A 13,752-nucleotide genomic window follows, 5' to 3' on the forward strand; every position below is an offset into this window, starting at 1 on the left:
TTATATGTACATCAATAAATAGAGCTTATTGATTAGATTATTCAAATTCTCCGTATCATAGCTTATTTTTGTCTACTTGATCTGTTAAAGCTTAAAGTATTTTAATCAGGTTCTCTGAGTAGTTGCAGTTTTTCTTTTATATATTTGACTGCTACCCTATATGATGCATAAAAGTGTATGGTTATTATCCTTATATAATGTCACTATTCTGTTCAGTGTGTTTTGAACTTGATTTCCATTTGTATGATAATAATGTTGCCACTCGCTTTGGCCTGGTATATTTTTGCATATTTATTTTATTAATTCTTGATTAATTCTGGAAAAGTATTACACATACAAGGTACAAATATTAAAAGGTACAATAGAGTAAAACATGTCTCTCTTCTATCTTTGTTTCCAGCCAGCTAGTTCCTCATTTTCTTGTGCATCTTTCAGGGTACTTATTTTCCATCTTTCCTTGTCACTTTGTTTTAGGTGTATTTTACATAAACAACATAAAGCTGAATTTTACTTAATTCAATATGTCCTTTTTTAATAGTTAATTGATTTATATTTCTTTTTTTAATTAAAAAATTGTTTTTGGTGGAGGAGGTAATTAGGTTTGTTTTATTTATTCTTAGAAGAGGTACTGGGGATTGAACGCAGGATCTCGTGCATGCCAAGCATGAGCTCTACCACTTGAGCTATACCCTCCCCACAATATGCTCCTTTTGATAGATGAATTCAGCTTTCTTTATATTTAGGAAAAAATACTCAGTTTTATTCCTTCCATACATTTTATGTTCACCATTTATATTACTTGGTGTTGTTTTCTCTATTTTCTGTTTCCTTACTTCTGCTTGCTTGGTCTAACTTTTGTTCATCTTTTTTTTTTCTCCTATAAATTTGAAATCTGTAATGCTTTTTAATTATGTTCATGATCATCTTCCTAACAGTTATATTTAGACCAATATATCTGATTAACATATCAAAACTAAATTATTATGCTGATCCCCCACCAAGATGTTTTATTTGCCCATTCCTCCCCTGACTCCAGCAAAGTAAAAATAAAAATTTTTTAAATTTACTTCCTTATTCTTCCTCTGCTTTTATCTCAACTTTTAGATTTTGCAAATACAGTTTAAAGTTTTTAGTACCAGGCTATTATTTTTTTTCTTATGGTATGACTCTATTTTCAAGGACCTTGGCTTTTTATTAATTTTCCACTTATACTATGGATTTAACTCTATATGTTGTAAGATTCATAGTTCCTCTCAGTTTTCTCTACTCTTTGTCCTCTTCTATCTAGAAAGTTTTGTTATGTTTTAATTGTCTCCTGATCAGTACACTTCTCAAGTATTTTCCTGAAGCAGTGCATCTGGTATATGCTCTGACTCTTTGTGTGGCTGAAATGTCTTTGTTTTGGCGGATAAGCTTTCTTGGCTAGGTACAGATGTCTAGAATCGGTCCTTCTCCTCCTCCTCAGTTGTCTATACCAAGCTTCCATGTCTTAGATGAGAAATCCAGGGCTACTCTGATACTTTCCCTCTTGAAAGGACCACCTGGATGCTCATAAGAATTTGTATTTATCCCTGAAATTCAGACATTTCACTAGGATATATCTAAATGTGTGTTTCCATTAATCCTGCCTATGTTTCAGTGACCTTTTTCAATATGAATATTCATATCTTTCTTCTGCTTGCAGGATTTTTTTTTCTAGAACTTAAGTAACACTCTCTCCCATCTATTCTTTTTCTGTTCTGGAATTTCTGCTATGCACAAGTTAAGTCTCATGGATCTGTCCTCCAAACTCTTTTTTATTCATGCCTTCATTTCTTTACACAATTTGGCTTTGTCTTATAACCAATCTTTCAGACAACGAATTCAGTTCTCAATAGTGATATTCTCTACTCTCAGTTCATCTCCTGAGTGCTTTAATTAAAAAAAATTTTTTTTTACTTTCATAAAGTCTTTTAAATGTTCTGATCACATGCCCTAAACATTATCTTCTCTTCTTTTTTATCTTTTCTAGTTCAGTTGGAGCTTCTGTCCTGAATATCCATCTTGGTCACTGAGATGGTTAATTGTATGTATCAGTTTGTTTAATCTGTGGTGCCCAGGTGTCTGGTCAAACACTAGTCTAGATGTGCTGTGAAGGTATTTTTTTAGATGTGATTAACATTTACAATCAGTAGACTTTGAAGAAAGTAAATTACCCTCCATGTGGGTGGGCCTCATTCAATCAGCTGAAGGAGGAGCAAAGACTGATGTTTCTGAACAAGAAATTCTGTTTCAAGAGTGCAACATTTTGTCAATTACACCTCAGTACAGCAGAATTAAAAAAAAAAAAAAAGAGTACAACATATAAACCCTGACTGAGTTTCCAGCCTTCTGGCCTGCCCTACAGATTTTGAGTTCAAGACTACAACATCAACTCTTACCTGAAGTACATGGAGGGCACTTCTCAATTCCCAGGTCAGTCTAGGAGCAAGTAGCAATCCCCTTCCATCTGCAGGGACTGCAAATAATTAAACTCATCAGTGTACTTACTATACAGACACACACACACACACACACGCACACACGTACGCACGCACGAACCAGGAGAGTCTTCCAACGACCACAGCAGCAAGCAATCAGAGGCAGCTCTTCCCCAAGTTCACTGACTTCTACCTCTGGGACCCCCTTAGAGAACTATGAAATTCTGATCTTTATAATCGACCAAAGAGAGGCAAGCTTTCTCCTTCCTACTGGTCCATAGCACTCAGTTGAGACCCAGGGAGAAGAAACAAAGGCACGGATCTGACCATCTCCCTTCTTGCCACTGTCTCACCTATTATTTTGCCCACGCACCCCAAGGATCTCAGGGGTTAGGTTTTTCCCTATGCCATATCATCATCCTTTCTGACTCCAGTTTCTTGACTAAATGGCAGAGATACCCTCTCCAGCCAATGAGAAAAACTCTTGATCTGACCAACTAGGCCTAGTCCTTGACATGCTAAGAGAGATATAAAGATATATGGAAAGTCCTTTCAGTCTCAAACTACCTATTATCTTGCTACATAACCACATTTTGAATATGAGCCATTAAATGCTGCCTCATTCAAAACTTGTTGTTTTTTCACAAACTGCAAATATACATAGAGAGAAGGAATCTATAAAAATAAAAGATTTAAGGAGCATAACTTCAATGTAATCATGATAAAATATCAAACAAACCTAAACTGATTTTAATAACTTGAAAAAACTTCCCATAGACCAAGAAAGCTTTGTTGGTGAATTCTGTCAAATATATAAAGAAACATTAATATCAATTCTACACAATCTCTTCCAGAAATTAGAAGTGAAGGGAATATTTCACAACTTATTCTATGAGGCCAGTGTTATTACCCAGATACTAAAGACAGACAAAGACATTATAAAAAAGTAAACTACAAATCAATATCCCTTACGAACATAGAAGCAAAAATCCTCAGCAAAATACTAACAAACTGAATCCAGCAACATATAAAGAGGACTATACACCATAAACAAGTGGAATTTATCCCAAAAATACAAAGTTGATTTAACATCAGAAAATCCATGAATACAACACTGTATTAATAGAACAAAGGGCAAAGCCCACATGATCATTTCAATAGGTGCAGACAAGGCATTCGACAAAAATTCAACACCTTCCACTATAAAAACCCTTGACAAACTAACAGTAGGAAGGAACTTCCTCAACCTGATAAAGGGCATCTATGAAAAACCTACAGCTTTCATAACACTAAATGGCAAAACACTGAATCATTTCCCCGTAATATTGGGAACAAGACAAAGATGTCCATTCTCTTCACTTCTATTCAACAATGGCCAGGGCAATTGGCAAGAAAAATAAATAACAGGCATCCAGATTGGAAAGGAAGAAGTAAAACTGTGTTTGCAGATGATAGAATCTTAAATAGAAAATCCCAAGTAATCCATTTAAAATCTATTAGAATAATAATGATTATTTCTTGAATATGTGTAAGCACATTTGACTGTCCTTTATGATTGGCTTACCACCTTCTATTGATTCTTATTTTGTGATTGGCTTTATTCCTTTGATAACGATGTAAGTTTAAAAAACTAAAGCTCTAAACTGTTCTTAGAAACAATGATCAGTACATATACGTAAACTAAAAAAAAAAGTGTAGTATATTGTATATATGTATTTGCATGCAATATACTGTGTATGTGCAGTCAAATTGTAACAATTCTACCTAATAAAACAGAAAAAAAAGAAAAAATCTATTAGAATAAATGAGTTTAGCAATATTGTAGGATACAAGATCAATATACAAAAATCATTGTATGTATATATGTTAGCAATAAACAACCTGAAAATAAAATTTAAATAAAAATAAAATTTAACTTAACCAAACAAGTGTAAGAATTGTACCTTGAAAACTATAAAATATTGTTGAAAAATTAAAGAGGATCTAAATAAATGAAAAGATATATTTTCAAGATTTGGAAAAACTTAATATTGTGAAGTCGGTAATATTTCCCAAATTGATCAACAGATTCAGCACAATCCATGTCAAAATCCTAGCTGTATTTTTTGCAGAAATTGAGAAGATGATCATAAAATTTACATGGAAATGCAAGAGACTCAGAATAGCCAAAATAATTATGAAAGAGAAGAACACAGTTGGTGGACTCACACTTTCTGATTTCAAAACTTACTACACACTACAATAATTAAGATAATATGGTACTAATAGAAGGATAAACATGCAGCTCAGTGAAATAGAATTGAGAGTTCATAAATAAACCCTAACATTTATAACCAATTTTTACAAATGGACTGAGACAATTCAGTAGAGAAAAGAATCTTTTTTTTTTCAGCAAATGGTGATGGGACAACCAGATATCAACATTCAAAAAAATAACTTTGGATCGCTACTTCACACAATACACAAAAATTAACTCAAAGTAGATCATAGACCTAGATATAAGAGCTAAAACACTTAGAAGAAAATATAGGAGTAAAGCTTCATGATCTTGGGTTTCTTAGATATAACACAAAAAGCACAAGTGATAAAAGACAAGACAGATAAATTGGACTTCATAAAAATTAAAAACTTTTCTACTTTAACGGAGCCATCAAGAAAGTGGGGTGGGGGGACCTCTCCCTTGGCACTACCTACAGAAGTGGCAGTCATCTCCTACTTGGGGAGCCCAGGATCATCAAAAAGAGGACCAAGAGGTTCATCTGGCACCAGTCAGACTGATACATCAAAATTAAGTGGAACTGGCAGAAAGCCAGTGGCATTGACAATAGGGTGCACAGTAGATTCGAGGGCCAGATCTTGACACCCAACATCAGTTATGGGAGCAACAAGATAACAAGGCACATGCTTCCCGGCGGCTTCCAGAAGTTCCTGGTGCACAAGGTCAAGGATCTAGAAGTGCTGCTGATGTGCAACAAATCTTACTGTGTTGAGATTGCTCACAATGTCTCTCCAAAAACAGCAAAGCCATTGTTGAAAGAGCAGCCCAGCTGGCCATCAGAGTCACCAATTCCTAATGCCATGCTGCGCAGCAAAGAAAATGAATAGACAGCTCCTGTGCACATTGCATTTGTGTTAATAAAACCATGAAACTCAGCAAAAAAAAAAAAAAGGAGGTGCAGAAGCCAACAGACTGGAATAAAATATTTGAAGGTCATATATCTGATAAAGGGCTTGTATCCAGAAAACACAAAGAACTCTTACAACTCAACAATAAGTAGATAAATAACCAATTTAAAAATGAGTAAAGAGCACTATATACAATAGCCAAGACATGGAAACAATCTAAATGTCCATCAACAGAGAACTGGATAAAGAAGTTACGGTATATTTATACAATGGAATACTACACAGCCATAAAAAATAAAATAATGTCATTTGCAGCAACATGGATGGACCTGGAGATCATCATCCAAAGTGAAGTAAGCCAGAAAGAGAAATGAAAAAACCCATATGACAGCACTTATATGTGGAATCTAAAAAAAGAAAAAGAAGACACTAATGAACTCATCTATAAAACAGAAACAAACTCACAGACATAGTAAGCAATCTTATGGTTACTAGGGGGAAAGAGGGTTGGAAGGGATACATTTGGGAGTTTGAGATTTGCAAGTATTAACTACTACATATAAAAATAGGTAAAAAGCAAATATATTCTGTATAACACAGGGAACTATATTCAATATCTTGTAATAACCTTTTATGAAAACAAATATATGTATGTATATGTATGACTGGGACATTATGCTGTACACCAGCGATTGACACATTATAATTGACTATACTTCAATAAATAAATATATATATATATATATATTTGTGTGTGTGTGTGTATATATATATATAAAATAAGTAAAAAATTAAAAGGAGAAAAGAATTTGAATGGACATTTCACCAAAGAAGATACAATAACAGTGACCAATAAGCACATGAAAAGATGTTCAACATTTAGTCATTAGGAGAATGCAAATCAAAACCACAATGAGACACCACATCACACTCATGAGGAGGGCTCTGATCAAAAAGACAGATAATAACAAATGTGAGGACATGGAGAAATTGGCACCCTCATATGCTGCTGATGGGAAAGTAAAATGGTGTAGCCTTTCTGGAAAATAATTTGACAGTTCCTCAAAATGTTAAACATAGAGTCACCATATGACCCAACAATTCTACTCCAAGTTATATGCCCAAGATAAATGAAAACATATGTCCCCACAAGACTTTTACACAAATGTTCATAGCAGCATTATCCTTAATAACCAAGAAATGGAAAAAAAAACCTCCATTGATGATGAATAAGCAAAATGTGGTTTATACATATGATGGACTATACTTTGGTCATAAAAAAGAATGAAGTACTGATACGTGCCACAACATAGATGAACTTTGAAAACTTTCTGTAAATGAAAGACACAAAGGACTACACTGTATCATATCATTTTAATGAAATGTCCACAATAGGCACATTCATAGATAGAAAGTAGATTGGTAGCAGCCTAGAGCTAGTGGTGGGCTGGGAGGAATGGGGAGTGCCTGATAATGGATACAAGCTTTCTTTATGGGATGATGAAAATGTATTAAAATTAGATTAGGGTAACAGTTGCACATCTTTGTAAATATACTAAAAACATTGAATTCTATACCTTAAATGAGTGAACTATATGGTTTGTAAATTACATGTTTAGGGAAATGGCAGGTGTCCACTCTCGAACTTCTAGAATTGTTTCTCGGTGCTGGCAGCCTTAGTGACCTCAAGCATGTTGAAGGGCACAGATGAAATAAGATTGTCTATAAATTGATCACTGGTGATGGATATCTAGGATTCATTATACTATTTTCTCAACTTTTGTACATGTTTAACTTTTTCATTATAAAAATTTTTTTTCCACTATTTGTTTCTTTCTCTTTGCCTCGTTTCTGTTACAAACCCTAATCTCTTCTCAAACAGATGCAGGCCTCAAACCAACCATGATGATGTCATATATTCAGAAAGATAAAGCAAAAAGCATATTACTGGCTCTCAAAATACTACCTAAAATTAAAATAGTATTATTGTCACAAAATTTAAGACAGTGATTCTCAATTTGGGGGTTATGGACCCAGGGAACCAACCCATGGGGGAGTTGGTGTTTACACAAGTACTCCAAGTATTGTCTAAAGATGGAATAAACAACATTATATATATTAAGAGGTATGTATATATACACATATATACATATACATAACTATTTTAGAGGTGTGTTTTTAATTTCCAAATATATGGAGTTTTTGTAATTATCTTTCCTTTTTTGATTTCTAACTTAATTACACAGGGGGTGAGAAATTATGTTTTGTGTCAATGCATGTCAAACATTAATGTGCTAGTGAATCCCCTGGGGATCTTGTCAAAATGCAGATTCTGACTCAGGGTGACTGAAACAGGGCCTGAGCTTCCACATTTCCAACAGGCTTTCAAGGGCTACTGCTGCTGCTCTGCGGACCAAGCTATTCAAGGGGTCTATAGACACCAATTCCCTGTAATCTGTTGAGATTTGCTTTATATATAGTTAATGTTCACAAATATTCCACAGGCATTTGGAAGTAAGGCATATTACCTAATTATTGAGTGCAGTGTTCTACATAAATTCATTAGATCAACATGGTTAATTGCGATAGTCAAGTTTTCTGAATCCTGTTCATTTATCTGCTTGATCTACCAAATACTGAGAGAAATATAAATCTCTTACTCTGACAGTGGATTTGTCCATTTTTTTCTTACAGTTTTGTAAAGTTTTACTTCATGCATTTTAAAACTGTATTTTTAGGTGCACAGAATTGGAAATATTTTATCTTCTTGATGAATTAAAGTTCTATCATTATAAGATTCCCACTTCAATTTCTAGTACAACTTACCAACCGATTTATTTTGGACAACATTTGCCATCTTTTTACTTTCAACTTTTCTGAGTCTTATGTCTTAAATATTTCACTTGTAAACAGTATGCTACTCAATTTTATTTCTTGGTCCAGTTTTCATATGAATAATTAAAAAGGTCTTAGAATGTTTTAACTCTGATCACCTCCTTCCTGACTTACATGTACAAGTAATTTGCACTTTCTTTTTTGACACCCCCGCAAGTTTAGACATTAATATTATTTTATAGCAATATTTGTTTAGATTTACCCACAGATTTACAATTTTCTGTACTAGATCTTCCACCTTGCAGCTAAGACTTTTGTTCTGGAATTTTCTCCTTCTGCTTGAGAAATATTTTTTAACAGTACTGTTCAATCTGCTGTCCAAAATGGTGGGAACTTTCTGTATCTGCACTGTCCAATATGCTAGTCACTAGCCACACGTGACTGCTGAGCACTTGAAATGTGGCAAATGTGATTGCATAAATGAATTTTAAATTTTATATAATTTTTATTTTAATAGTTATATATGGCTATTGGCTGCCGCACTAGACAGGGTAACATTAGTTCTTTAGTCAAGATTTTTTCATGATCAATTGTCTCCATTTTTGTTGATCTGAAACTGTATTTATTTCTTCTTCTTGAAAGATAATTTCTCTAACTAGACAATTCTAGGTTGACACACTTTTCCTACAATTTCTGCTCATCTGGACTCAAAACTGATGTTCAGACTGGCTTGCTTGACCATACCTTTTTTTTTTCTCTTGGCAATGCTATCTAGGAACCCTATTGGCTCTCCATCCAGCCTGAAAAGTCTGACAAATGGGAAGCAGGTTGCTGCCCAGCAAAGACCTCTAGGGGGTAGTGTTGCCTAACTCCATAAGCCACCCTCCAGTATTCATCAGCATCTAGCCAAAGTAGTGTTTTATGTATGCCAGCCGCTTTTTTTTTTTTCTTTTTTTCCACCCTTCTTCTAGTCCCCTAAGTTTTTAAGTGAAGGTTCTTTTGAGTAATCCCAACCTGTTTCAACTGAGCTATGGAAAAAGTTTAAAGGACTTTTTCCCTCAACTCTCAGCCTGGAAAACAAAGAGGATTGTCATACCTCTGGAGACTAAGTATCACCTCTGGAGGTGATAGCGAGGACTCCAGGGAGAGGAAGAAGAAACAGAGAACAGAGGAGAACTCAGAACTTTATTTCTTCCATCATTTTCTAGCAAGCTAGGACATGAACAGTAAAAACTTCAGCTATCCAATAGCATATTAAAAATCTTCAACTTTTAGAACAATAACTCCAGACCTAAAAGTGACTAAAAAAATAAAACACTCATGGTAGTGAATAATTGGCTCTGATCACTAAGCTGAGAAGCACAAAAGGCCCTATGATTTACGCTCAAAGTGCTCCAATCCATCAGTTTGATGCATACAAAACCAGAGCCCTGACTATTTAGCAATGCCTAGAAAAGGCCAGTTCTTGTACATGTATCAAGGGTGCCCTGAAGGGGACATATCACATCATTATTTTGACATCTTTACAGGTAGAACCTGTAGGAAAGGGAAAAAGTGCCATTTAAAAGTTAGTGGAAAACAGAGGGAAAGCCTTATGACACTGGATTTGGCAATGATTTCTTGGATACAGCACCAAAAGTACAGGCAACAAAAGAAACAATAGACAAATTGGACTTCATCAAAATTTAAAACATTGGTACATCAAAGGGTACTACCAAAAGAGTAAAAAACAACCTACAAAATTGGGGAAAATATTTGCAAACCATGTATCTGATAAGGGATTGATATTCAGAATATATGAAGAACTCCTACAATTCAACAACAACAACAAAACTAGTTTTAAAAAGGGCAAATGACTTGAATAGACATTTCTCAAAAGAAGATATACAAATAGTCAATAAGCACATGAAAAGATGTTCAACATTACTAGTCATCAGATAAATGCAAATGAAAACCACAAGAGATACCACTTCACACCTATTAAGATGGACATTATAAAATTTAAAAATTTTTAAAGAAATAACATGTGTTGGTGAGGATATGGAGAGATTGGAACCCTTGTGCACTGTTGGTGGCAATGTAAAGTGAAGAATAGTGGTTCTTCAAAAAATTAAACCATGGGATCCAGCAATTCTATTTCTGGATATATAACCCCCAAAAAGTAAAAGCAGGGACTTAGATATTTATACACTCATATCCATAGCAGCATTATTCACAACAGCTAAAACATGGAAGCAACCCAAGTGTCAGCTAACAGAAGAATGGATAAGCAAAATGTGGTATATACATACAATGGAATATTATTCAGCCTTAAAAAGGAAGGAAATTCTGACATGCTACAACCTGGATGAAACTTGAGGATGTTATACTAAGTGAAATAAACCAGTCACAAAAGAACAAATATTATATGATTCTACTTAAATGAGGTACTTAGAGCAGTGAACATCATGTAGACAGTAGGATGGTGGTTGCCAGGCCAAGAGGAGAAGAGAATGGAAAGTTACTGTTTAATGGATACAGAGCTTCTGTTCTGCAACATGAGAAGAGTTCCATGGATGGATGGTGGTGATGGTAGCACAACAATGTGAAGGTACTTAAAACCACTGAACCATACACATAAAATGATTAAGATGGTAGATTTTATGTTATGTGTATTTCACCACAATTAAAAAACAAAACAAAAAAACATAAGCCTCAGCTTGGAGGAGCCAGAAATTACTTTTACTTATTTGTCTAAAGTTGGTGAGACTCTCACTTACTGGCTAGCAGCAACCAGTCATTCATTCAGCAAATATTTACTGAGCATGTGCCATATGCTAGGTACTCCTCTAGACACCTGGGATACAGCAGTGAATAAAACAGAAAGCCTAATTTTCACAGAGCTTACATTCTAAATTGATTGATATTCAAGACTCATTTCAAAACCTTAATGGAGATATATTAATTTGCAAAAAGAACCAGAACTGACTGTTAACCTAAGAAATACATGCAGTCTTTTAACACATAAAAATACGTTCAACTTCACTCAAACTAAAGAAATGCAAATTAAAACGACACTTTGTTCCCCTATAGATTGACAGAAGGTCCAAACTGTTGAAAACACTCTGTAAGGCGGTAGGGGAACACACACTCACACATCGCCACTGTCAGGGCAAAATGGCACATTTTCCATGCATAGCCATTAAGAAATATAACACCATGAACAATTAAGCATCAGCCAGCTTCCCAGTGCGTTCAACAACAGCATATCCCCTGCCATGGGAATTGAATTCAATTTGAACCTGTCACTCTCCTTTAAGAACAAATTCTAAGAAGAGGGGAGGGTGTAGCTCAGTGGTAGAGTGTGTGCTTAGCATGCATGAGGTCCTGGGTTCAATCCCCAGTGCCTCCATTAAAAATAAATAAATAAATAAACTCAATTACCTACCTCCCCAAAATGAAACAAACAAACAAAAATAAATGTAAAAAAAAAAAAGAGAACAAATTCTAAGAAATAAATGAAAATTTATAAAGACATCAATGGGAGGGTGCTTGTTGCAGCATATTTGAAATAGCAAAAACTGCAAAAAGAAATCTGAATGTTTATCAGTCAAGAAATAGTTGGATAAATAATGGTATGTTCTTACTACAGAATGTTATGGAATCATTGAAAATAGCTAGATTTATCAACATTCCACCATATATTGAATAAAAAGTTGCAGACAAAAAATGCATCATCATAATAATAGCTAATACTTAAATTGCATTGACACTGCATCAAACAGTGTTCTAAGAGTTTTTCATATAGTATCTCATTCGATCCTCACAACAACCCTATGAGGTAAGCAGTGTTATTATCCCATTTCAAATATGAGGATATCCAGGCATAGAGAGATTGAGTAACCTGCCCAAGATTAACTAGCTAGAGCCTAGAATGGAATCCAGGCACACTGGCTCTGGGGAACCAGCATATAATTATATAGTATCTTGTCTCTAAACACAATTCTGTGTTTGAGTATATGTGAATACAAATGCATAAATATATGTTTGAATACATAAATATGGTATATGTGAGTTTAGGCATATATCACTACACCTATATACATAAGGTTAGCAGGGAAATAGAAAGAATACCCAGTAAATGATTAATAATGGTTATACCTCTGGGTGCTGGGTGGAATGAGAGAAGTAGGGGAAAGAATTTTTACTGTGTTATATAGTTTGTGTGCCTGTGAGGTTTTTGTGGTTTACTAATTTGTGGTTTCCAGAAACTTTTTTCCCAATTTTTCTTCACTGTAGTAAAGTATACATAACATTAAATTTACTATTTTAACAATTTTTAAGTGCACAGTTCAATGGCCTTAAGTACCTTCACATTGTTGTGCTACCATCACTACCATCCATCCACAGAACTCTTCATGTTGTGAAACTGAAACTCTACTTCCATTAAACAATAACTCTCCATTTTCTCCTCCTTCCCACAGCCGTTGGCAACCATCATTCTGTTTACATGATTTTGACTACTCCAAATATCTCATGTAAATGGAATTCTATAGTACTTGTCTTCTTGTGACTGACTTATTTCACTTAGCATAATGTCCTCAAATTTCATCCATGTTGTAGCATATGTCAGAATTTCCTTGCTTTTTAAGACTGAGTTATATTCCATTATGTATGTATCATATTTTCCTTATCCATTCATCTGTTAATGGACACTGGAGTTGCTTACATGTTTTAACTATGGTGAATAATGCTGCTATGAACATGGGTGAATACCTATCTGTTTGGACCCCTGCTTTCACTTTTGGGGGGTTAATATTCAGATGCAGAATTGCTGGATCACATAGTAATTCTATATTTCATTTTTGAAGAACTACCATACTGTTTTTCACAGCACCTGTACCATTTTACATTCCCATCAACAGGGCACAAGGGTTCCCATTTCTTCATATCCTCACTAATGTTTATTTTCTGTTTTTTGTTTCTTGCTTTGTTTTGGGGTTTTTTGTTGTTATTGCTGTTTATTTTGATAGCAGCCATCGTAACGACTGTGAGGTGATATTTCGTTGTACTCTTGATCTGCACTTCCCTAAGCACCTTTCTTGTGCTTTTTGGTCATTTGTGTATCTTCTTTTGAGAAATGTCTATTCAAATCCTTTGCCTATTTTTGTTTCCTTGTTGCTGTTGTTGGTTTGAGTAAGTTTTGAAACAAAACAAACAAAAATTAACAGCAGGTTTAGAAGGATTCTCCCTAAGACCCATCCATCAAAACCTTAGTGGATTTACCACTCACACTTTCCCAGCTGTCAGGAGTCATTTAAAATTTTTACAATTGGATCTACTTTCTATATCC

This window comes from Camelus dromedarius, chromosome 2 (assembly GCF_036321535.1).
Source record: "Camelus dromedarius isolate mCamDro1 chromosome 2, mCamDro1.pat, whole genome shotgun sequence".
Classification (NCBI taxonomy): domain Eukaryota; kingdom Metazoa; phylum Chordata; class Mammalia; order Artiodactyla; family Camelidae; genus Camelus; species Camelus dromedarius.